General features: G+C 55.9%; 1 protein-coding gene and 1 long non-coding RNA gene across 3 annotated transcripts in view; one reads left to right on the top strand and one right to left on the bottom strand.

The window, feature by feature from the left end:
- The window catches only part of LMX1B (LIM homeobox transcription factor 1 beta), an 87288-nt gene that overhangs the window by 35480 nt on the left and 27049 nt on the right, over positions 1 to 24759 (bottom strand). The gene's annotated exons all lie outside the window — the stretch shown is intronic.
- On the top strand, positions 11340 to 13005 carry LOC123328652. Its single transcript, XR_006543624.1, has 3 exons — positions 11340 to 11651; positions 11996 to 12121; positions 12400 to 13005. It is a non-coding gene; the product is annotated as an uncharacterized LOC123328652 (long non-coding RNA).

Genomic DNA, 24759 nt, shown 5'->3' with positions numbered 1-24759 from the left:
GAGGATGCCAGCCTCGCCGCCCGTCCCCTGTGACACAGCCCCGCCCAGAGGCAGGCCAGGCCAGGACCTGGGGCTGCCCCCGTCTAGACACTTCTCGAAACTCTCGAGGGCCTGGCCTGGCTGGGCCCAGCAACAATGGGCCCTCTGTGCCCAGCGCAGGGCCTGCTCTAACAGGCTGCCCCCCGGCTCCCAGCCCAGCCCCAGCCCCACACACTTCCGCAGTACCTCCCCAGGCCCCATGGTGCCCACCCTGGGAGCAGGCATCCTTCCCTCTGAGGGCAGGGCGTGGGAGTCGCACGGCAGCAAGACCAGGGAACTGGTTCTGCAGAATTCCCAGCGCCGTGCTCCCAGGCTGGGAGCCAGGAGGTCTCCAGGGACAGGAACCAGGCCAGACGCCATGTGCAGGCTGGGACATTTCAGTCCCTGCTGCGACGCCAAGCCAAGAGGCTCCTGGTCCCACTTTGCAGCTGGGGAAAGTGAGGCTGAAGGGAATTCTCTGGCGAGATCACTGGTAACTATAAATAAATGCACATTTCCTGGGCAGGTATGTTGCTGTTTAGCGGCTCAGTCATGTCTTTGTGACCCCCATGGACTGTAGCCCTCCAGGCTCCTCTGTCCATGGGCAAGGATACTGGAGTGGGTTGCCATTTCCTCTTCCAGGGATCTTCCCAACCCAGGCAGAGTAATTATAATTATTATTAGGCTCCCATGCCCTGAGCAGTCACTCATGCCAGGCCCCCGCTAAGCCATATCTCTCAATCATCACAGTCTCCCAACACAAGATACTAAATGAACACCATTCACCAAAACACAAACTGAGAGAGATTAAGTGACTCTCGTAAGGCCATACAGCAGGCAAGTGATAGACTAGCGGTGGTACCCAGGTCTGCCTGACTCCAGACTTCTTTAACCCACAGGGTGCTGGGGGGAGGCGCCTGTGGGTGGGCGAGGGGTGCAGGGAGCCCTCAGGTACCCTCCACGCCCAGTGGGCCTAGTGTGGGGAGAGGCCTGTTTCCAGCCCTTCTGCCTCCACAATCCCCGCATTGTTGATTCATTAGGTAATTTCCCTGGAAGCACCAGCTGTTCGGAGGGTGGGGAGATGAGTGATTGAGGCGGCTGGGGGCTGCGAGGCCACCGGGCTGGGGGGCGCTGCAGGCCTGCCCGGGTAAGGGCAAAGGTCGCACCTGGCCAGGTGTCCTCCTCCCAGCTGGGACGGCCACACCTTGCAGGGACCCCTAGGAGGGATGGGCCAGCCCCTCTTACTGGGGTCTGGCTTTTCCAGGTGCCTGCTCAGGGCCGGGCCGCAGCCCCACCGCAGGCTGGTGGGCAGGGAGGAGTGGGCAGGGACCCCAACAGAGCCCCAGGCTCTGGCGGCCCAGCTGAGTTGGGGCAGGCGGGGCGGAGGGATGGGCGTCCCAGGGCCACCTCTCCATAGCCTGCAGCCTGGCCCATTAAACCTGCTCCGCTGCCCAATAAACAGACAGCAACCATGTGCTGCGGCTCAGCTTCAGCGCCTCCCACCCGCCAGCCCTCTGCCCAACCGCTGAAGCTGCTGCCAGCCGACTGCCGCATCCCTGGGCTGCCTTGCTCAGAACCTGCCCTGATGCTGCACGAGCTCCTGGCGAGAAGCCAACGGAACTGCAAAGGGAGCCCAGCTGGGGGTGTCCATACCCCCAGAGGTCACCCTGCTTGGGGTGTCCACACTGGCCTCAGAAGCCACTTTGGGTCAGGGTGTCTACACTGGCCTCAGAGATTGTCCTGTATGGAGAAGTTTTTCGACTCTTGGTTCCCGGGGCTATCTCCTTCCGAGGCTAGATCTTAGATCTTAGGTTTTCAGGGACATCGGTGGGGTCCCTTAACTGGTTCAGCCCTCCTGCTTTGACTCCACCGCACCTGCCTATGCGTCCCCTGTGATGACACCCACCGAAGGCCCCGACACTGCCTGTTTCATTGCTTGTGTCCCCATCCCAACCCGAGAAGCACAGTGGGCGTGGACCACAGCTGGCTCGCTTGGTTACAGCTGCAGCCCCAGCCCACGTGAGATGCTCAGAGAAGATGAGCATTAGATGAAGGAAAGAAGGGACAGGTAGACGGATCACCTGAATGCTCACACGAGCCAGGAGATCACTGTGACCTCTAGGATTTCAAGCCCAGCTATGGTGCTGACTGTGTTCTAGACTTCGGTACATGCGCTTTACAAATTGCGAACCCAATTAACCCTCACAGTGCCCTGTGGAGCTGGGTCTTGCTACTACCTTGATTATAGACTTGATTATAGATAAGAAATCAAGGGCTTCCCTGATGGCTCAGACAGAAAGAATCTGCCTGCAGTGTAGGAGACTCGGGTTCAATCTCTGGGTCGGGAAGATCCTCTGGAGAAGAGCATGGCAACCCATTCCAGTATTCCTGCCTGGAGAATCCCATGGACAGAGGAGCCTGGAGGGCTACAGTCCATAGGGTCGCAAAGAGTCAGACATGACTGAGTGACCCACTAACACCGCTACTGTAGATGAGAAAACTGAGCCACAGAGAGGTTACGTAACTTGCCAAAGTCTCACAGCAGTCAAGCTGGGGTTTGACCCAGCCTATCTGGCTCCAGAGTCCATGCTAATTGCTTTATTATTACACTGGCCTCAGAAATTCCCTCTTGGGCAGCTCCAAGAAGGTATACACCGACCAGAGAAAGTTCATATTGCCTTGGCCACACCAAGACAACCTCTAAGGTTAGTGGAGACGTTCACAGAGAGGACAGCCTCTGAAGCCAGTGTAGACCACTCCACGTAAGACGACTTCTGAGGTCAGTGTAGACACCCACCCACTGGACCATCTCTGAAGTCAGGCCAGTATCTGTAGCCAGATGACTGAGCAGGCCCCTGCACTGACCTGAATGTGGAGGAGGCTGGATGGGCCAGGGCCCGCCCTGCTTGGGTGGGGAGGAGGGGCGGGTGCCCACAGGTCTGGCCGGTCCCTGGCCCAGCTGGGGTGCAGGAGGGCCTCCGGGGGTGGGGGGGTGTGGCGTGAAATTACCATTCGTCACGGAGAGGCTGCTGCTGGAGGGAGCCTTCCGGGCCCAGCTGGGAGGGGGTCAGTCGGCGCCCCTGGACGTGTTCCGTCCGGGCCCAGGAACCTCCTCACCACCTGCCCAGCACTGGTGGCCAGGACAGGAACCAGACAGGCCTGGGGCACGAGTCGCCTGAAGCTGTCATGCTCTGCGGGGGCAGGGGGTCCATTCAGGCCTGTGACAAGGCCCTTCTGGGACCAGACAAAAGGCACCAACCAGCTCCCAGCAACGGAGAGGGAGGAGCATGTGTGTGTGTGTGTGTGTGTGTGTGTGTGTGAGAGAGAGAGAGACAGCATGTGTTTGCACTCATCTATGTGTATATCTGTGTATATTTGTGTGAGTTCTGTGTGTATAAGGGAGAGGAGGCCCCAACAGACCCGCCCTAACACCCTGGCTCCAGCCCCCGGAAGCACAGCCCCTTGGCCCTGTGAAAGGCTCCTGCCAGCCCCAGGTTGGGCCGGCCTGTCCATCGTGACACACCTCTAGGTGTCTCCAGCCCCAGTAGAGACTTCCCACCCCCACCAGGAAGCGCTGGCTCCCTATTCTCCAAACTAGGCTGGAGAGGGGCAGGGGTGCTCTCTGGATTGGGATGCCTGGCCTTTCCTGCTGCAATTAATGCAAATGACTTTCCAAGGTTTTGGCTTGATAATTTGATTATTTGTTCGGCATTTATCTTAAGCAAAGTGGATGACAAATAACTGCAAACTAATGTGATAAAAACCATTTATAAAGCTGCCTGGTTCGGGGGGCCTTCCCCTAACTATTTATGACAAGGTAATAACGCTGCCGCGTGCGTCTGCCTGGCTTTAAATTGGTTACTTAGAGGCATGATGGATGAGGGGCGAGGCCACCTTCTTCTGAGGAGAGCTCCTGATTTCTGATCTCATTTCTGGGGATAATGAATTATATCTAATTAGTCCTTCCCAAATCTAATCAGGAGGTGGGAACTTGGACCAGGGGGAGGGTGCTGGTGGGCGGCAGAGAGGGCAGAGGGTCAACAGGCAGGGTGCCCCCAGGCCCCTGGAGGCCTGGCTGCCCGTGGGAGGGGGGCAGGCCAAACTGGAGGCTGGCTTGCTTCCAGATCCCCCCCTCCCCGTCCCACCCCCACCAATGCCCCTGCCCAAAGGATCTCGAGCTGACAAGTCCCGCCCTGGCTGTAGACCCTTCCCCACTCTCCCCAGACTCCAAACCTGGCAGGTGGTACCCTTTGCAGGCTCAAGGCTCCTGTCCCATTGGCCTCACCTCTCACCCCTCCCCCAACTCCTACAACCCGGCCACCCTCTCAGGAGGGTGAATAAGACAGGAGACTTATTCAGGAGACTGAATAAGACAGTCTCCTTATCCAGGCCTCCCTGACCTTTGCGCTCACGGGAGCTTTCCCTCCGTGCCTTCCACATCTAGGACTCTGCAAGGAGGCTATCACGTCCATATCAGGTCCTATAGCCCCCTCTTCTGAGAAGGCTTCTTCTATCCCACCATTCCTTCCCGCAAGCGAAGCTCCAAGGCCCCTTGTCCATCCCTCCTCTGCACTGCTGGCCCATGCTGGACCTTGACACTAAATGAGAGTGGCACCCCTTCTTCTGGACCTGAACCAGGTAAAAAAGTGTGAGATACGTTTCAGTCTCCCACTCACCCCTTGCAGCGAAAACAGTCTGTACTAACAGTTCATAAGCAGCCCTGGGCGCTCTCACAGCACTCACCAAACAGCCTCAGGGGCTCCCTGGGCTGTCTTACATCTCTGTGTGTTCCACGCCTAACACAGAGGCTGGCACACAGCGTGTCCTCACTGATTGCTTGCTGAATGAATGGATGCATTAAGATCCTCCCACTTCCAGAGTTCTGGCTCCAGGGCTGCAGGGTGTCCACACCCCTGTGAAGTGACAAGGGCTCCACAAGGGGGACACTCTGCTGCTCTCCCTCGAGAGGCTTCTGGGATCCAAAGCCCACGGCTCGCTCTCTCTCCCATGCCCCCAGCCCTGCCCACTGCAGGCAGGCAGCCCCTGGCCACAGGTCCCTGCTGGGCAGCACAGATGAGCAGAGTTCTGTTTGCAGAGACCTGAAAGTATGGTCAGGTTTCCAAGCACGCTTTGCCTCTTCTGGGCCTTTTGTGTATCATCAAATACCTACCCAGTCTTTAAAAACGCCCTCCAGTGTTTCTTCGGCACTACCTACCGCGTCTGTGTTCTTTGACGTCGTTATTTTCCTTCACAATCAGACAGTCTCTTTTTTGGCTGCACCACATGGCCTGAGGGATCGCCGCGGACCTGGGATCGAACCTCAGCCCCAGGCAGTGAATGCACCAAGTCCTAACCACCAGACTGCCAGGGACTTCCCACAATCGGACTGTTTTTGGTCCACTTTGTCAAATGGTCACGTCTACCTTTGTGAGAAGAAGCTTTCTTCTCACTAGTAGTAGTGCTTTCATTTTGACCACTTGTTTTTCTTTGTATTTATTTATCTTTTGGCTGTGCTGAGTCTTCATTGCTGTGTGGGCTTTTCTCCAGTTGTGGTGAGTGGGGGCTGCTCTCTAGTTGCGGGGCGTGGGCTTCTCATTGCATTGGCTTCTCTTGGTGCAGAGCACGCGCTCTAGAGCATGGGCTCAGTAGTTGTGGGGCAAGCGCTCAGTTGCTCTGCGGCATGTGGGATCTCCCTGGATCAGGGATCGAACCCACGTCTCCTGCATTGGCAGGCGGATTCTTTACCACTGAGGTGTGAGGGAAGCGCTTGTTTTACTTTTTTTTTTTAAAGCTCAGAACAAAGTGTAATAAAGTAGTCCCTCCAAAATGCATACAAGTTGATGGGGCCAGGTGAGTGGCTGGGAAGTGGCCAATGCCACTTCACAAGAGTGTGACTTTTTCTTCCATCAGGTGATGGGCAAGAGTTGGATCAAGGACAGAGGGCAGTTTTGGGTACCAGCACACCACATCTCCAAATGGGGCCACAGCACAGGGGAAGGTCAGAAAGTCTGGTATCCCTCCGTCTCAGTGGTCCACCCCATCAGCCAGGGGTGATTTTACCTCCCCAGGGGACTTCAGCAATGTCTGGAGGTGTCTTGGATTGTCATGGCTGGGGAGTGGTGATATTGGCATCTTGTGGGTAGAGACTAGGATGCTGCTGAACTTCCAGGACCATCCCCCACAACACAGAGCAACAGGGCCCAGTCCAGTGGCCTGACCAGCAGAGGGCATGGAGGCCTCCACCCTCCTGTTGGGCACCCAAGCCCTACCTGCCCCAGGTCTCTCGAGTTCCCTGAAGTGTCACATCCCTTCCTTCCCTGGCATATGACCCTCAGAAAGGCCTTCTCCAAGCAGTTTCCTTGCCGTTCGTCCTTGTCTGACACTGTGTGATGGGGAGTAGACAGCCTCCTCTGGAGGGCTTGGTCAGTATTTCACTTCATCGAAGGAGCCTCTGATGGGCAGGCACCAGGCAAGGGCTGAGGGCTTGACACCTGCCCATTTTTCATTCCTCATACAGTTCAGTTCAGTTCAGTTGCTCAGTCATGTCTGACTCTTTGCGACCCCATGAATCGCAGCATGCCAGGCCTCCCTTGTCCATTACCATCTCCCGGGGTTCACTCAAACTCACGTCCATCGAGTCCGTGATGCCATCCGGCCATCTCATCCTCTGTCGTCCCCTTTTCCTCCTGCCCCCAGTCCCTCCCAGCATCAGAGTCTTTTCCAATGAGTCAACTCTTCGCATGAGGTGGCCAAAGGCACCTGCAAAAACCGAGTTTGTTAACAGGAAGAGGAAAAAAAAAATCTCTCCCAATGAACTTATCAGCCTCTTGTGGTCAGACCTCAGGGATTCTCTACTCCATCCTGTTTCCCCTTCTGTCTCAGCTGCCAGGATGCTCAGAGCTCAGTGGAATTCTCTTCTAGGGAAAGTATCAGCTTGGGTGCTTAACTGACTTCCCATGCATTCTCCAGGGAGCCGAGTCACTGCTTTTAAGAAGCTGGACGCCTTTGAGGAAGTAGCAGGTAAACATCATAAACAAAGAGGCACAGCCCTGTCCCTGAGCGGCCAAGCCAGTCACTCTATGGATCGCTCACCCCTCGGTATCACATTCAGTGACTGGAATGGCAGCATCCGATCTTGCGACTCTGCTAAAAACCCATGGATCGCATGTTTTGAAATGGTGGATTTTATGTGATGTGAATTATCTGTCAGACAAAACAGCAGCAAAACCATTTCCCACTGAGGCTTAGAGAAGTGACATGATTTGCCCAAAGGTTGATTCAGTCATTCAACAAATAGTTTCTGAGCAGCTCCTGTTCTGAGAATTAGGGAACAGTGAACAAAACAGCAAAACCCAGGCTTTCCTGGTGGCTCAGTGGTGAAGGGTCTGCCTGAGAATGCAGGAGACACAGGTTTGATCCCTGGCCCGGGAAGATCCCACATGCTGCCGGGGCAGCTAAGGCCGTGTGCCACGACTACTAAGCCCGAGTTCGGGAGCCCATGCACTGCAACTACTGAAGCTCGCTCAGCTAGAGCCCGCGCTCCCCAACAAGAGAAGCCACCCCAGCGAGAAGTCTGTGTGCTGCCGCTAGAGAGCAATCCCACTCGCCACAACTAGGGGAGACACTGCACAGCAACCAAGATTCAGCACAGCCAGAAATAAATGAATGAATGTTTGTTGTTTTTCAGTCTCTAAGTTGTGTCCGACTCTTTGTGACCCCATGGACTGCAGTGCGCCAAGCTACCCCGTGCATCACTATCTCCCAGAGTTTGCTCAAACTCACGTCCATTGAGTCGGTGATGCCATCCAACCATCTCATCGTCTGCTGTCCCCTTCTCCTTCTGCCTTCAATCTTTCCCCCCAAAACAAATAATTAAAAAAAAACCCAACACATAGCAAACCCCCTCTTTCTGTGCTGCTTCTGCTGCGCAGAGCTTCTCAGCTAGTCTGAGGCAAAGCCAGGATTCCTGTCTGGGATGCCAGTCATCCCTGCCTGGAACCCCCCTTCCATCTGCCTGTGTTTTCTCCTGGGATGGAATTCCCTTGCACTGGGGAGGGGACCCACAACGTCTGGCACCCTGGGTAGCCCCCTCAGCCCCACCCATCAGTGTTCCACCTTGCTCTTCAAGAGAACCAGCTGGGTGTCCGGGGCAGTGAGGGCACTTAGACCTTCCCATCAACGGGGGCCACATGCGGACACTAGAGGGCAGGTCTGGAGAGGTCCTCAGGGCTGAGCTGGGGACACCCTCCTGGCTCTGACTCCAGGCCAGGGCATCTTTAGGAGCCCCCCAAAAGTTAACTATTCCACTACGAAAGCACAGCTTTATTCCAGTCGTGCCCACTGCCTCCCTGGCTCCTCCTGGGCCCTGCACACACGGTATCGTAACCCACCGTTTCACAGGGTGAAGGGACTTGTCCATGGTCACCCAGCAGGCAAAAACAGACCCAGGACTGTGTGTCACAACGGCTCCTACTCTTCCACCAGCCTGCTTCGTTTCCTGGGGCACACTCCCTGCTCGGCATCCAGAAGGCACTCAATAATTTATTAATCTGTATTTCCTTCTCCAGAGACAGCTGCTCAGGCCTTGGCACTCAGGTCCCAGCTGAGAGTGGTCATGGGGAAAGGCCCGCTTCTGGGACATGTGGCTACAGTTTGGCAAGAGCAACTCTCTCCCTCCACTGGCTACCATCCCCGGCTGTCTGTCCCCACCTGGGCACCTACGACCACCCACCCACCCGTCCACTGATCATTCACACAAGCTCGATTTGGGGGCCTGCTCCCAGCCATGTAGACACCAGGCTCTCAGCACCAACAGACACCAGCTCTGCCTTCAAATTATTTGCCGTCTCTGGGGAAGACCAGTGAGTAAACAGATTGTGACAATACGAAGGACGGGGGCTGCAGTACCCCAGCCGAGGGGCAGCAAACCCAGGCGGAGTGCCGGGGAAGGCCCCTGGTTGTGGGCCTCCAGCCGAAACCTGCAGGAGGGGCGGTGTTACCCAAGAGAAGGAGGCAGCAGTGGGCACGGGGTCCCAGCAGAGGGGAGGGCTTGGGAGGGTGGCATTTCGGGGGCCTGGCCAGTAGCTCAGAATGAGCACAGAGTGCAAGAGAGTGGCAGCTGGGAGGTGGGCAGGGCAGAGCCAGAGTGTTTCATGTTCTTATCCTAACAGTGGAGCTGCGGGACCTCTGGGGTACGTGGTGATGGAGCTGACATTGTGGTGGAGAAGGAGGGCCCAGTTACAGCTGCCACTGTGGGTGGGTGGGTAGGCAGGGCCCAGCCCGGAGCAGGAGAGCCCAGGTACAATGGAGAGACGAGGCAGTGATGGGAGAGTGATGGGAGGTTGGAGAGAAGCGGTGTGTGTCAATCGCTCAGTCATGTCTGACTCCTTGAGACCCCATGGACTGTAGCCCACAGGGCTCCTCTGCCCATGGGATTCTCCAGGCAAGAATACTGGAGTGGGTTGCCATGCCCTCCTCCAGGGGATCTTCCCGACCCAGGGAACGGACCCAGGTCTCCCGCATTGCAGGCAGATTCTTTACTGTTGGAGCTACCCGGGAGAGAGAGTTCTAGAAACGACTGGGGTCAGGTGAACGTCCAGGCCTTGATGACTGGATGCACAGGATGAGGAGTGGAGATGAAAGTACCAAGACAATACGCTGATTTTTCAGTGCGGGAGCCTGGTGGACAGAGGGGCCATTTTTTTAAGACAAAACAATGAACGCTGGGGGGTTAGGGGTAGGGGTAGGAGGGAGACCGATTTGGCTACAGAAGGACAGTGGTGGCGTCCTTGTGATAGAATCGGTCTGTACTTCATCTGAGGTGGTGGACTCGGAATCCGCACTAGTGATCAGACTGCCGCGAACTCACTCGAACGCAGGTAACACGGGGAAATCGGAATGGTACTGGTGTCCATCTCTGAGTCGAGAGGCTGTACTTCAGATGTCACCACTGGGGGAAACTGAGTAAAGGGTACGAGGGATCGCTCCGTGTTATTTCTCACAACTGCCTGTGATTCTACGATTATCTCAAAATAAAAAATTAATTTAAAAATATCTACTTTAAAGAAATAAAACCCAAACCAGGGAATCAGGGGCTTGGGATGGGGGATGGGTCTCAAGCGAACTCAACTCCTAGCACAAAAGGACCCAGGCCCCATGACACCCTTGGGCCCCCTGCTCTGTCCCTGCCTTTAGGCACCCTGGCCCTGCAGCTGGTTTCGCTCTTCAGTCTTCCCTGGCCCCGGGCTGGACCGTCTCCCTCACCTGATTTGGCCTCTCCCTGGGGTTCTTTCTTCTCCATAAGCGTGTCCAGGGCCACACCTCAGCATTGTGTGCCTCCTCACTCCCCCTGTCCTCGTTGTATCTGTGTGACCTGGGGTGCCACTTACCTACCCACCCCCTGGTTCCCACGGGAGGGTGCGGACGGGCAAGGACCAGCATCACTGGGGAAGCCCGGTCCCAGGCACAGACCTGAGCCCCTTCTTTTTGTGGTCTGTGCAGAGCAGGTCCGCACCGTGCCCACCCGCGTGCACAAAGTCACGCATGGGCGGGAGACGTGCACAGAACCCAGCACAGCCGTGTGGCGCACGCACAGAGACAGGGAGACGCACAGGGCACGCCGACATGCTCATGCAGAGAGTCGGTGCGGAAAGATGTGTGCACACTCACAGAGAAGCAATGGGGACCCGCGCAACCCTGAAGCCCAGACCCTCCCAGGCTGCCTGCCCGCCCCCCTCCCACCTGCAGGACGGCTTCCCTGCCAGGTGCAGTTATCACGCCCCAAACAAATCCCAGCTGATAAGGACACTGCCTTTGAACCGGAGCCCTCCCCTGGGCTGTGATCAGATAAGCGCAAGGGGAAGAAAGAGAAATCCCCCTGCTCTTTCCTCAGACTCCTGCTGCGCCGCTGCTCCCCGCAGAGGAGCTGCCTGCGGGCCTGCAGCCCCTGCCCCCCCTCTCAATCATGCGAGGATCACAGGCAGGTGACAGGCCGCTCCTCCGGTTTGGGTTTCAATCCGGGGGAGCTGCAGCCTCGGGCAACCTAGCTGGGGCCCCTTACACCTGGGTCTGATGGGCCACTGGGAGGGGGGCTCTGTGGTGAGGACCCTGCCTCAAGGGTCTTGGCTCTCGGGGACCCCCAAGCTTAAGGCACCCTGGCTTACGGCTTTGTTTTTTTTTTTTTCCTCAAGGGCCCTGGTTTATAGGATTCCCCTATTTTGTGGGGTCCCCTAAGCTCATGCCTTGCTTCTGCAGTTTCCCATTCAAACTACATTGTGGGATCTATCTAAGACCCTGGCTTGTAGGTCCCTGCCCCACCCCTAAGGGGGCTGGTCTGCCGGACCTGTGGGTGTGCACCTGGGCTTGTTAAACCCTCAGCTCAGGGCCTGGCTTTGTGGGTCCTCATCTCAGAGACCTGGGGAACTCGGCCCTGTTCTCTGAGCTCTAATCTCTGAGCCTTCATCTTTCAGAAGCTGGGTCTTCAGGATCCCGTCCCCAACTCCCACCCCGCCCCGCCCCACACAGCCAGGCACTGAGACCCAGGACGGGCCTGGGGGAGAGGGGTCAGGCGAGCAGGTTAAAGGGGCAGCATTCCCACGGCCTGCCCGGGGCTGCGGCATAATTAGAGGTCTCAGGTGTGTGTGTGTTGCAGGGTGGGGCTGGGCTGGAAGGGCCTTCGTTTTGTTTATCTTTCACAAAGACCCCCACCAGGGGGCCACTGTCCCCCTTGAGACAGCGCTGCCGCTCAGCTCCGGGTTGCCCCCAGTTCCCTGCACCCTCTCTTCACACCTGCCAGCTGCCGGCAGGACAGTAGCCCTCAGGGGTCCAGGGACCTGCACGGGGTCTGTGGCCAACAGGCTGGGGCTGCCCTGGAGCCCAAGGCGGGTCTGAAGCCTCTCCTGATCCTCCCAGCCTTCCCTCCAGGTGCCTCCCTGCTCAGCTGACTCGACAGAAAACCCCATGATTTATTTCTGCCCAGGAGCAGCCTCTGCCCAGGATACAGATGGAGGAGGATCCATCCATTCAGGCCCCAGAGGTGACGAAGAAAGGAGAGCAGAGAAGGGGAGACAGAGAGACATGCACAGATACAAGGAGAGGGGAGCAGGTCTGTCTCCGCCCTGGAGCCCCATCCGGGCCCCTGTCCCCATGTCCCCACATCTGAGTGCATCCTCCCCACCCCCACCTCATCTGGGCCTTAGCAGACCCAATTACTTATAATAAACAATTCCGTTTATCTTTATCAGAATCATTATCTAAATTGGCTACATGACACATACTGTTCTCTAAGTGCGCCCCGGGGAGGAGGGGCCATAAAAGCCGGGTTCTGCACTCCGTAATTATCCCTCGATGGGCCATAAACCATCACACTGGTGTTTAAAATAGGTATGGTGAGCAGTTTCCCCGCCCGCGGAGGGCCGCCCAGGGCACCCACGGAAAAGGATGCGCTGGAAGTTTCGCTGCAGCCACAGCTTCCAACTGCATGGTGGCTCCCAACGGGGCCCCCTCAAGAAGCCAGCGGCCACACTGCTCTGGGGACCCCTCGGGCGTGCCAGGCCAGGCCCGAGCGCTGGGCAGCCGAGCAGTCAGCCAGGAGGCCGCGCCGCAGGGCCGTGTCGGGGCTTTCCCGCTGCCTTCCTGGCGTAAGGAATGTTCTCTTTCCAGGACCGCTGGCCCTCTCTCCCCCGCCGATGCTGACTTGGGTTTTCCTCACTGTTTGCAGAAGCGCCTCCACAGCCGGCGGGGCCGGTCTCCCCCTCACTGTCCCCTGGGGAGGCGTACGTCAGTATCTCGTTCGTGATTAAAACAAAACACTGGGCTGTCCCCCGGAGCCCTGCCTGCCTCTCAGCTGACCGGTCCGCGTTGCGGCTCTGGCCTTGTCTTCCCAGAGGCCTCTGCGCCCTCTGGGTTCTAGGAGGGCTGACCAGGGTCCGCGTCCCCCACACACAGCCTGTCCCCCTGGAAGCCAGGTTCTGTGCTTGACCTGCTAGCACAAGCTGCTCTGACGCTTGAGCAGGGCAGAAAGCAGAAAGCCCGTTATCTGAGGCCTGGCCCTCCTGGAGACTCAGAGGCAGTCAGACAAGAGCTCCTGCTGTGCGGACCAACAAGGATAAAGGCTGCTGTGAAAGAGGGGCTCATGGTGGACCTCTGCCTGGGGACACGGAGAGAAGATGGACTGGGGCTCACCAGTCTGAGAAGAGGAAGAAAGAACAGTCTCATTGGCAGACACGGCAGGTGCAGACCTTTGGAGTCGAGAATGAACCTGATGTTTGAGAACAACTGAAAAAAAAAACAAAATGTGCCTAGAACAGTGGTTCTCAGGGTGAAGTTTCCAGAACAGTGACCACAGCCTGGAGGCCTGGAACCTTATTAGAAATGCAAAATCCTCAGGCCCCACCCCCAATGTATTGGATCAGAAACCCTGGGGAAGTGTTTTAACACACTAGCTTGTTGGTAGTTTGTACAAACTATGGTTTGTGGTTATTTTAACAAGTCCTAGGCGGGGTAGTGGGGGGTGGAGCGGTGGTTCTGACACCTCGTCTGGTTTGAGAACCCTGGTGCCAGAGTATACACAGGAGGGGAGTTGGCAGGGGACACAGGGAGGTATAGCAGGTGAATGCCTGTAGGGGGTTCCCAGAAGGTCTCTGGAAGGGACTTGGGTTTTAAGCGAGGGAGTGATAAAGTCAGATGACATTTTAAAAAGCATGCTTCGGGGCAGAGGGGAGCAGCTGGCAGGCAGAGGGGCTGAGGCAGCTGTCCGGGGTGGGAAGAAAGAAGGAAGGCCTGGGCCGGGGGTGGCCAAGGGGACAGGGAGAAGGGCAGAGGTCTGAATGACAGTCAGGAGGGCAGACGGCAGGGATGGAGGAGGTGAGGGAGAAGGAGGCATCAAGGAGCCTGACCTGAGCACCAGGACAAGACGACGGTTGCCTCTTGCCGAGGCGGTAAAGAGGGGTCGATGGGTCAGGGTGGGGACCACGACTTCAGGGTCAGTAGTGTCTCAGGGCCCTGCAGACCCTCATGTGAGGAAGTCAAGAAGTCTGACGCTCTGTCTTGGCAGGGAGCTCCGGATCGGGAAGTTGCTGATGTGTAGAGGGGGCTGGAAGTCACGCCCCCCTCCACCCGATTTCTCCCCATCGCTATGGTTGCAGCCTCCTCACGGTCCTGTGCAGCCTGGTGGCTCCCTCCCAGGGCCTCCACTGGCCACTCAGCATCTCTCCACTGAGTCCAGCATCATCTTTAGCTGGACAGTCACCCCCTTCCGCATCTGAGCCCCTGGCTGGCTGAGCCACCGCCCTGCCCGTCCCTGAGCTCCTGGCTTCAAATTCATTATTTTCCCCACACTCCCTAAGTGAGGGATGATGAACATCATTTTATGGATGAGAAGAAACTAAGACTGAGAGAGGTCAAGTCAGCGGCCCAAGGTAACACAGCAAACAAGCGAGAGGCGTTCAGATTTGAACCCAAGCCCAGCCCCCACCACCCTACCAGATGGCCCTGTGTTCCTCCTCAAGAAGGAGTCGCAGACCTGTCCGGTCTTCCCAGGGGAGAAAGGAGCTAGTGCCCATGGCGGTGGGCAGAATCGAGGGGGGCTGGGACCTGCCTTCGAGGGAGGCATGGGAGCCTCGAGGCCTCCTTAATGTGCCCATAACTCATTCCCTGGGTTCGCTAATGTTCCCGGCTATTAGTGCTGAGCACAGCTAAGCAAACTACAAAATATTCCTCTGACTCAACAATCAATTTCCATATTGTTACAAATGGAGTCCATGCCTGCCATGGTTCATTTTTCTTCAAGGGCCTTTTTCTATTTTTTCCCCCCCTTTCCTTCTCTTTACCCAGTACAGCAAGGAAGTCATTACCAGGCTTTATGAATTTCACAACATGCGGAAAAAACAGAAATGCACACAGCACCGCGTCAGGGCCACGTGCTGGAAAGCTGCCTTTCCCATCGCCCAAGGAGCTGTCAGGGTCAGGAGAGCAGGCAGGGGAGGATGGGGATGACAGCTCCCTGGAGACAGCAGGATGGAGGGGGAGGCAGCTACTGGCTCTCTGGGGAGAGAAGTCTGTGTCCCCAGGAACTCAGCAAGTCCATTCCCAAGACTGCCCTGGACTGGCCGCTCCGAAGGACAGAGCATGGGCTTGTGAGGCTAGGCCTGAGGCTGCATGAGATCTCTGGACTTCCCTGAGAACCTGGCATCCCCATGCAGGGGCAGAAGCTGGAGAGTCCCGAGCAGGCGTCCCAAGCTCTGCCTCCTCCCAATGCGGCTTTCTGAGCGGATCAGTCAGATCAGGGATCCTCCCCTACCAGGCACCCCCCCGGAGACACTGACCAGTTCTCGGACCAGGTAGAAGCCTCTCCACATTTATGGGTGTTTGCCTTTCCCCTCCAGTCCACCTGGTGGTCCCCTACTCTCCCAACTCACAGCCAAATTCACTCCTGCAACTGTGCAAAGCTGTTGTGCAGGGATGCTCACCATGGCAGTGTTTGTAATAGGGAAAACTGGATGCAAACCACTTGTTAATCATTAGGGGCTGGTTAAAGGGACTCTAGGAGCTTTCCCAATGGCTAAGTGGGTAAAGAATCTACCTGGAATGCAGGAGACACAGGAGACGTAGGTTTGATCCCTGAGTAAGGAAGATCCCCACCCCCAGAGGAGGAAATGGCAACCCACTCCAGTATTCTTGCCTGAAAAATCCCATGGACAGAGGAGCCTGGCGGGCTACAGTCCATGGGGTCGCAAGAGTCAGACACGACTGAATGACTAAGCATGCATGCACGCAAAGGGACTCTGGGCCAGCGCACAGGGACGAGGGGGCACCGACAGGAAAGGAACTGCCCAGTAAGTGACAAATGCAAGTTGCCAAAGAGTGTGTGCAGCACGATTCTACCCTGTCCCAGTCTTGCATGCAGAACTGAATGTAACTGTGGAGCAGTGTCTGGAGGAACTGGTCCCACCTCTAAAGGAGTTGATCTCCAAGGGGAGGGGGCAGAGGGTGGGGAGAGGGCTTACACTTCTTTGTTTAGACATTCTATATTTGACTTTTCCCTAGCATGTATCACTTTGGTGATGATAGTAATACTTTGATGATGATGATAATAATAAAGCTAAAACGATATTTGTTCAATAGAGTAAGTTCATTTGTTCCCTCTTACCTAGACCCTCTCTGATCCAGCAAAGTAAAACGTGCTTGCCCTCTTAGCAAACCCCAAACCTTGATTTGGAGCTATCAGGGCTGTCAGTCTGTCTGTGTCCCCCCGTAGCCCATGACTTTGTTCAGTTCACCTCAGCAATTGCAGAACCAGCACAAGGCGTGAGCATGTGCCCCACACCCCCTGCTCCAAGGGCAGGGACCTTGCCTGCAGTGTCCTGGCACTAGAGCAAGGTCTGGCACAGGGGAGGAGCTCAAGAATTATGTGTGGACTGGACCAAGAGTTTGATTCTGGGGACGCCAGCTCTAAGGGCTGGACTCTGCTCATCTCCCCAAAATGGAACCCAGCAGCCAAGAGACTTGTCCTAACAGATGTCCATACTGGCCCTGGCCTCATGGGACTGGATACTGCTACACCTAGTCACCTGACGACTTGTCTGTGTCCCCCACTGGACTGAGTCCACGAGGGCAGACTATGCATGTAGATTTCACTCCCATGTCTTTGTCTAACATGGAATCTGGTGTAGAGTGGACTCTCAGTAAATAATATATGGATGGATAGGTGAGTGGGTGCATGGATGGATGGATGGATGGATGGAAGGATGGACAGAGGACAAACAGATGGACAGATGGGTAGATGGATAGGTAGGTGGTTGAGTGATTGGATGGATGGATGAACAGATGGATGGATAAATAGATGGATGGATGGGCAGATGGGTAGATGGACAGGTGGGTGAGTGGGTGGGAGAATGGACAAATGAGATAAGAGGGGTCAGTATTCTTTTATGCTTTTCTAGGCACTCAGACATTCCTCTCAACACCCACATTCGACTCTGGGGCCTCACCCCACATCACAGGGGAGCAAACTGAGGGTCTCTTCTTCTATTCAAAAGGAGATGAGAATTCAGCCCCATGGTTTGCCCTGGTAGCACTCCCAAGAAGCCAGGAATCTTTGGCTTCAAATGACAAGAACTGAGCCAAGATTCTAACGCTGTCTTCTGGGTCAAAAATTCTCTCAGGAAATACTTAACGAGTGCCTATTGGGCTCCAAGGACAGTATTACCTGCAGAACAAGCCAGGGCAAACCCTGCCCTCGTGGGACTCCCATCCCAGGACTAGTGTTTCCCTAACCCTCCTCCCTCATCAGCACACCCTCCTTGAAGCAGCTGGGCACTACTGCTCCCTTGCTCAAACCCCCCTCTGGACTCTAGAGTCAAATCCAATGCTTCACCATGGCATCTGAGGATTCCAAGGACAAGCCCACTTTCCCTCCAGGTCCCCTTGGAGCCATTCTCCACCAACACCATCCCCTGCCTTCCCCTCTGCGGGTTCAAGGGCTCTGGGAAGCACAACTCTTCCACCTTTCAGCCTTGGGAGTGCCATCTCTGACTCAAAGAGTCTATGTAATTGCCTTGCCTATGGACTTTGCCTCCATGGATCACCCAGGCTGCTCTGTATGCTTGTGTAGGTTGTTCACTGAACAAGATGCTCCTGAGAGGGGTGAGTGGGTTGAAATTCAGCCTGCGTATACCTGTGTGGGAGGGCTGGGTTAGAAGGGGTTCTGCTCCCTGCAGGGCCTCAGGACATCCCTCAAGCACAGCAGGGACCACCCCAGGTTTGGTGTCACCAGTGTCCATCCCTCTCCCCAGTCAGACAAGGGCTCCCCAAGGACAGCATCCAGGTCCAGGGTCCTCCCTGTGTTCTTCCACAAGGCCAACGGGGCCCAGAGGTGGTGCCAGGGAGGGGTCTGCCCAGGGTCAGGTGCTAGTTCTGGAGAAAGGCGCCAGCTGGTTGTGGCAGGGGGAGGTCTGTTTGACAGGTGGCCTCCCTGATCTGAGGAAGGCTCTTCAGCAGGACCTCCAGGGGGGTGGGGGGCGACCCAACCACATGAACACAAATCAGGAGCGAGTCGGAAGAATGCAACAAGGGCGGATGCCTGCTGCTGCTGGCGGCAGGTGGGAAAGGGGGGCAGATCGCCTCTTTGGGGGGTGACTGACAGCAGGTGGGCTGGGGGGGCAGGAGAACCCTCCAGCCCCCGTCCTTGTCAGCTCTTGGCAGGGATTCTGAGGAACTCAGCTGCTGAAAGGGCCTCTCTTGATCCAGAGAATCCCAAGTGAAACCCCCTACCCGTTCTCCACCTGACTCAGGAAGATGCGCCTGGAACCGTTCGCCCTCCGCATTGAGCCCAGCTGGGCACGCATCTAAGTCACCCAGTGCCCTGCATGGTGGGTCGTGGTCCCATTTTACAGAAAGGGAATCTGAGGCCTGGGGAGGGGCACAATAGGATTCTCATTCAGTTCAGCTGAAGGGCAAAGCCCCTCTTTCTCCTGCCCTGTCTCAGCGAGGGCCCTACCCCTGCCCAGGTCAAGCACCATCCTGTGATGTAGGCAGTGGAAGCAGGGAGCCTCCTGTGTAGGGAACAACTGATCCCCAAAGACAGCTGTCCTAAGGCTGCAGGGGCATCCCTACCCCCAGGGAACCCAAGCAAGTTATTCTGGGGAGGGGACTAGGCTGGGGCAGGGGGAAATTACCACCTCCCTCCCCGTTCTCTGCGCCTGACCCGGTTGACCCACCATCCTCTGTAGCCCGTTAAGTTTAAATGGTGACTTGGGAGGAGGCTTCCTTCCAGTCAATCAATAGCTCGCCCAACAAACAGGTTTTTCAAAACCGCAGTTTATAGATTTCTCTCCCCATCTCATTCTTTAATCCTGACAGCTGCTGAGCTGATGGGGGAGACCCTCCAGCCGGGAAACCAGCTCTGCAGATGCCCTGCTGGCAGGACACCGAGGGCCTGGGGAGGCCCGTGCAGGCCCAAGAGCTGGCAGCCCAGTTACCTGGCAGGGCGAGATGGCTCCCACCTGGCCTCCAGATGGCCCTTTATCAGTCCAACCTCCTCTCCCCTCGGCTGCTTGGGCAGACCTGGTGGGATCACGGGCAGTGCAGTCCACTGGTCACATTTTCACCTTGGGAGTCAACCAGACCTCCTTGCAGGCCCTGGTCCTGCTCCTTCCTGGCTGTGAGACCTTGGCAAGTCACATGACCCCTTTGAGCCTCAGTTTCCTCATCTGTAAAGTGGGCATAAAAGTGGTACCGATCTCATCAGGTTATTGTGACTATCCCATGAGACAGCATGGTGACTGGCATGCATTAAGTGCTCCATCATTGTTACAGAGTATTGTTTTCAGCTGATCCCAGGAGCCCTTTGCCAATAAGCTCTAGGGAATGATATGGGAGCCTAATGGCATACTTTGAGATACCATGGCCCTGATCCCTGAAAAGTGCTTTACTGATGTTGTGCTTAGTCGCTCAGTTGTGTCCAACTCTTGGTGACCCCATGGACTGTATGTAGCTCGCCAGGCTTCTTGGTCCATGGGGATTTTTCAGGCAAGAATACTGGAGTGGGTTGTAATGGCTTCCTCCAGAGGATATCCCCAACCCAGGGATCGAACCCAGGTCTCCTGCATTGCAGGTGGATTCTTTACCATCTGAGCTACGAGGGAAATGCAAGAATACTGGAATGGGTAGCCTATCCCTTCTTGAGGGGACCTTTCCGACCCAGGAATTGAACTGGGGTCTCCTGCATTGCAGGCAGATTCTTTACCAGCTGAGGTACCAGGAAAGCCCATTTTACTGACAGGTGACCATATATCCCAGGATTCCTGGGAGGGTCCTGGTGTATACCTGTGGTTCCAACACAATTATTAATAACCTCCCCTTTCACTCTGAAAGTGGCCTGATTTGGCCAATGAGTGGCTTGGTCACCTACATTTTGTTTAGCTGTGTCAGGGTTAAACAAGATGTCACTAAGTCTGCTCCACAACCCAGGAGTAGGAATTGTACTCCCCAGTTACAGAGTAGCAATTGCAGTTCAGAAAGGGTATGTGATTTTCTCAAGGGCATACTGCTGGTGAGTGACTGAGCTAGGCTCACACTGACCCCACCGAACCGCACTGCGGGCATTCACCCCTTCTCTTGGGCTCTGTTATGAGATGCAGTTGAAGGCTCAAGGATGAAAAGCTGGTGCTTCTGGGGACAGACAGAACCCTTGGGACCCAGTTTCTCTTGCAGCTGTCTCCACACGTACACACAGCCCCTGCAGCCCTCCTCAGGTGGGTTATGTACAGAGAGCAGATCCAGCTACCTGGAGAGCTCCCCCAAGCCAAGCACACAAGGCAGCCTGACCCAGGATAACAAGCTGTGAAGATCTTATCAGGCCCCTGATGGCTGACGCTGATGCTAGCAGGCTGTCCTCCACTGCCCACCAGGCCTCAGCCTCCTCTCCACCTGGGGAATCCTGTTTTCTTTCCTAAGTGGAACATCAGATTACTCAGGTCTGATTTCACTACTGATTGGGACTGGGAAGGGGGGGAGCCCACTTAACACTCAGCTCTAAGGACAGGGTGAGGCCAAAGCGGGGCTGCTATCCATCACTGACTGATAGTGTCCTGTCCACACTGGAGGCCAACAGAGTTTCAATCCATTTTACCTTCCATCCCAGGGCAGGAGTTTTTAGGCGAGCAGGGGGCCAATGTGTTGTCAACCTCCAGCCTGGGCAGGGGAGTTGCCTGAGATGACCCACAGAAGAAGTGCTCCTTCTCCTTGTTTTCCCTGTTTTATTCGTTCATTCAGCAGACCCTCCCCTGTGCCTGTGCGGTCGTGGGAGACTCTCTCTCCAAGCAATGCGAGGGCAGCAGGGGACACTGGCAGAGCCATGTGATGAGGGCTGGGGCAGCAGGGGTGCAGGCAGGGCAGCCTTGCAGGGCACTGCAGAGACCGCCAGGTGGGGGGGGGGGGCGGGTGCTGGCCCCAGAGCTGGGTGGTGCAGGATGAGGATGAGTGAAGTCTGCCTGGTGAAGGGAGGGGAAGCTGTTTGATGGAGAGGACGGTGTGGACCCGGGCACAGAGGCACATGGAGAGATGAGTGTCTGGGGAAAGTGAGGCTTGGAGGTGAAAACTGGGCATCTGGAGTGGGGCTGAGGGGCTGGCAGTGGGACCTAAGGGGTAGGGAAATCGTGGCACCTGGTACCCAGACTGGGATCTCTCCTGAAGGTGCCAGGAGATCTTAGAAAGCCTGTAAGGAGAGGTCAGGAGTACGGGCTCTGGGCCTTTACTTGTTCATTCGTGCATTTGTTCAACAAGCTTTCTGGTGTCTGGGGGTTGCCAGGCCCTGTTATAGCAACAGACAGACTATGAATAGGACTGACCCTGCCCCGGCCTGTTGGGCCTCCCAGGCTGGCTGGAGACACACGCATGCTAAGGCACTTCAGTCATGTCCAACTCTTTGAGACCCCACAGACCAAGCCCACCAGGTTCCTCTGTCCATGGGATTTCCCAGGCAAGAATACTGGAGTGGGCTGCCATGCCCTCCTCCAGGGGATTGTTCAGACCTAGGGATTAAACCCGTGTCTCTTCTGTCTCCTGCATTGGCAGGGGGGTTCTTTACCACTAGCACCACGTGAACACAAATTGCCATGGCATTAGGTGGCATGAGACACACAAGAAAGCAATGGAGTAATATAATTAATTGTTCTAATTGTGGGGGGTGTTGGAGAGGGAAGCTTTGAGTTATACTAGTCCCCTAACAGGAATGTGTCCTCTCTAATCCTCAGTTTCCTCATCTGTAAAATGGAAATAACCATGGTCCCTGCCTCATGGAGTTGCACGAGAATGTGTGAGAAGTGCTCACCCAGGGCCTGGTCCGGAGTAGGGGTTCATGAGTGTGAGCTCTTACTGCGATGGCTTACATTTAAGAGGCCAAGAGGCTGGCAGGGCTAGTACTGTGAACAGCAGCTGTGCAGAAGATGGACTGGACACAGCAGAAACCTGGGGGAGGTGGGGGGTTAGAATCCCCCAGGAGGGAAGGACAGCCATTCCTTTCCGGAAGGTACAAAACTTCTCAAGACAGAACCCACCCACTGTGCCTGAGCCAGCAGCCCTGTGGGTTATGGGGGTAGCCAGGCACAGGGACAGAAACTAGGGTCAGCTCTGCTGAGGAGGACGAGCAGGAGGAGGAGGTGAGGAAGAGGTGGACCCCAGCTAGGGGGTGACATCTCTCCCTACGCAGGCACGCTAAGCCTGGCCCTGGGAAGAATGTAATACAGGGGTCTCCAACCTCTGGGCGCAGACCGGCACCTCCTGTCAGATCAGCAGTGGTGTTCAATTAGAAATAAAAGAGCACAATAAATGCGATGCTCTTATGAGCGCATGCATGCTTCGTTGCTTCAGTCGTGTTTCTTTGTGACCCTGCATATGGACTGCAGCCCACCAGGCTCCTCTGTCCATGGGACTTCCCAGGCAAGAATACTGGAGTGGGTTGCCATGCTCTTCTCCAGGCGATCTTTCTGACCCACTGATTGAATCTCCATCTCCTGTGTTTCCTGCATTGCAAAAGGATTCTTTACTGCTAAGCCACCGGGAAAGCCAGTTATGGTCTTGAATCATCCCTAAACATCTCCCCCCACCACTCCTGGTCCATGGAAAAAATTGTCTCCCATGAAACTGGTCCCTGGTGCCCAAATGATTGGGGACCGCTGTACTATGAGACACGTGGTCAAGAGCATCACCTCTGAAGCTACTCACATCTGGCTTCCTGTTCTGGCCCCGCCATTACTATGGTCTCAGGCAGGTGTTGTGAAATTCCTAGAGCCTCAGTCTATGTCTCTGTGAAATGGGGATAACAATGGTACCTGCATTTCCTGGGGCTGTGACAAGATGACGTATGCCAAGTGCTCAGCACTCTGCTCGGCACACAGTGGGTGTCCGGTAAAAGGCGGCCGGATTCACTCTGCATCCCCAGCAACTGGACTCCAGGCCCACTTGTGCCAGGAAAGGGCATCCTCCAAACCAGAACATGGGGTCTGCAGGCCGCAGGAATACCAGACAGACCCTCCTGGAAGGCCTGAGGCTGAGTTCCCTCACTGCTCCCCAGGCCAGGCTGCCCGAGACACAGGAACTCAGTTTACCTGCCGTGGACCATTGCCTCGCTCGCTTCCAGGCAGGCCACTTGGAAGAAATTCCTGAGCCTTTCTGGACCCTTTTCCCCAGAAGGTGTCTTAGAAAATCGAGAGCAACTGCTGGTGGACTGGCCCAAGCTGTCCTCCATGGGCGGGGCCACAGCGACCCAGTGTCCTCCACGGGCATACCCCACTAATCAAGGGCAGAAGGTCCCTCGTGGCCAGAGCCTGGCAGATGGACTCACTGTCAGGAAATAAAGTGGCTCTGCTCAGGGAGGCTGCCCCAAGGAGGCGGGGGTCCTCCACCCAGCTCTGTGGACCTTGGCTTCCTCTCTGTTCCAGTCCAGCCTAGGAAAGAACCAGCACGGCCTCTAGGAACCCAGGTCTGGGACACGGAGCAGCCAGGGCCCATCCTGGCCACACCCCCACACTTAGCCTTCCCGAGCAGGCCAGGAAGGAGATGTGCATGGGGGGCAGAAGTGGGGACCGCCCTGACCCGGGACTTGGAAGTGGACACATTTGGTGAATGTGACTGAGGCCCCATGAGGACGTGTCACACCGATGACAGGCAGGTCACAAAATCACCCCTGGTCTCAAAGGCCCAGGACTGGGTGTAGCCCCTGTCCTCAGATGCAGGCCACAAAAACTGGTGGCAGTGGGAGGGCTGGCCTCTCTGACTCTGCAGCTGCTCAGAACTGAGCAGGGCAATGACCTGAAAGCCACTTGCAGAGGTCTCGGGACAAGGCCAGCAGACCATGGGGCTCAGAGGGAGCAAGGAACTGCGTGTAGGAGCAATGAGTCACACCAGCTTCCCTGCATCTCAGTCCCAGCTCCCTACACCAGCCAACAGAGGTCTCCACCCCAAGGCAGGTAGGCACCTGGGCCCTACTCCTCAAAGGGAGCACATCCTTCAATGGACACATCCTTAAGTGTATACAGGGTGTGATCTTTTTTTCTCTCTTCTTTCTATACATTGGGCTGTAAAAATCTGGGCCAACCCGCCACCCGCATTAACTGCGTTAAGGAGGAATTATAAAAAGAAATCAAATTTCCCATAGCATTTGAACGCCATTAAAATGCCAAACAATAAACTACCAGGCTGCAAATTAGATCAGTGGAAATATCAAACACATTGAGGTATAAAATCCATAATTGCATTTAGTGGCAGCCGTCCCTGGAGAGGCCCTGCTAAAGATCATTACAGCCCCACATATGAGAAGCTATTGACAGAAGAATAAAAATCGACAGGCCAACCAAATAAACTGTGCTGGGCTTCATTAAATATTCAGCAATGGAAATTTGACTATCCCAGGCCTCTCCCCTTGGTCCCATCCTGAGCCCTTCCCTGCCCAGCTGGGGGCTCAGCCCCTGGCCCGCCCCCAGACACCACCAGCTTGCGCAGGCAGGACCAGAGGAGGGGGGAGTCAGGTGGGGGTGGTGGAAAGGGGGGCTGAGGCTGCTGCAATAACGGGGTGGAGGGAGGGGGCTCCACCAGGATTATTATTGTTGGGAGGGTGTTATTAGCTTTCACCCTGGAGTAGGTGGCCCTGAAGTCTTTAATTAGGTCATTACAGGGGTAATTTCCAGGGAGGTTTTTAACTCCTTAGGAGCTGAAGAGCCTCCAGCTTGAGCCCAGATGCCCAGC

Source organism: Bubalus bubalis, chromosome 12 (genome assembly GCF_019923935.1).
Source record: "Bubalus bubalis isolate 160015118507 breed Murrah chromosome 12, NDDB_SH_1, whole genome shotgun sequence".
In the NCBI taxonomy this organism is placed as follows: Eukaryota; Metazoa; Chordata; class Mammalia; order Artiodactyla; family Bovidae; genus Bubalus; species Bubalus bubalis.
This window is presented reverse-complemented; position numbering and strand designations above follow the sequence as displayed.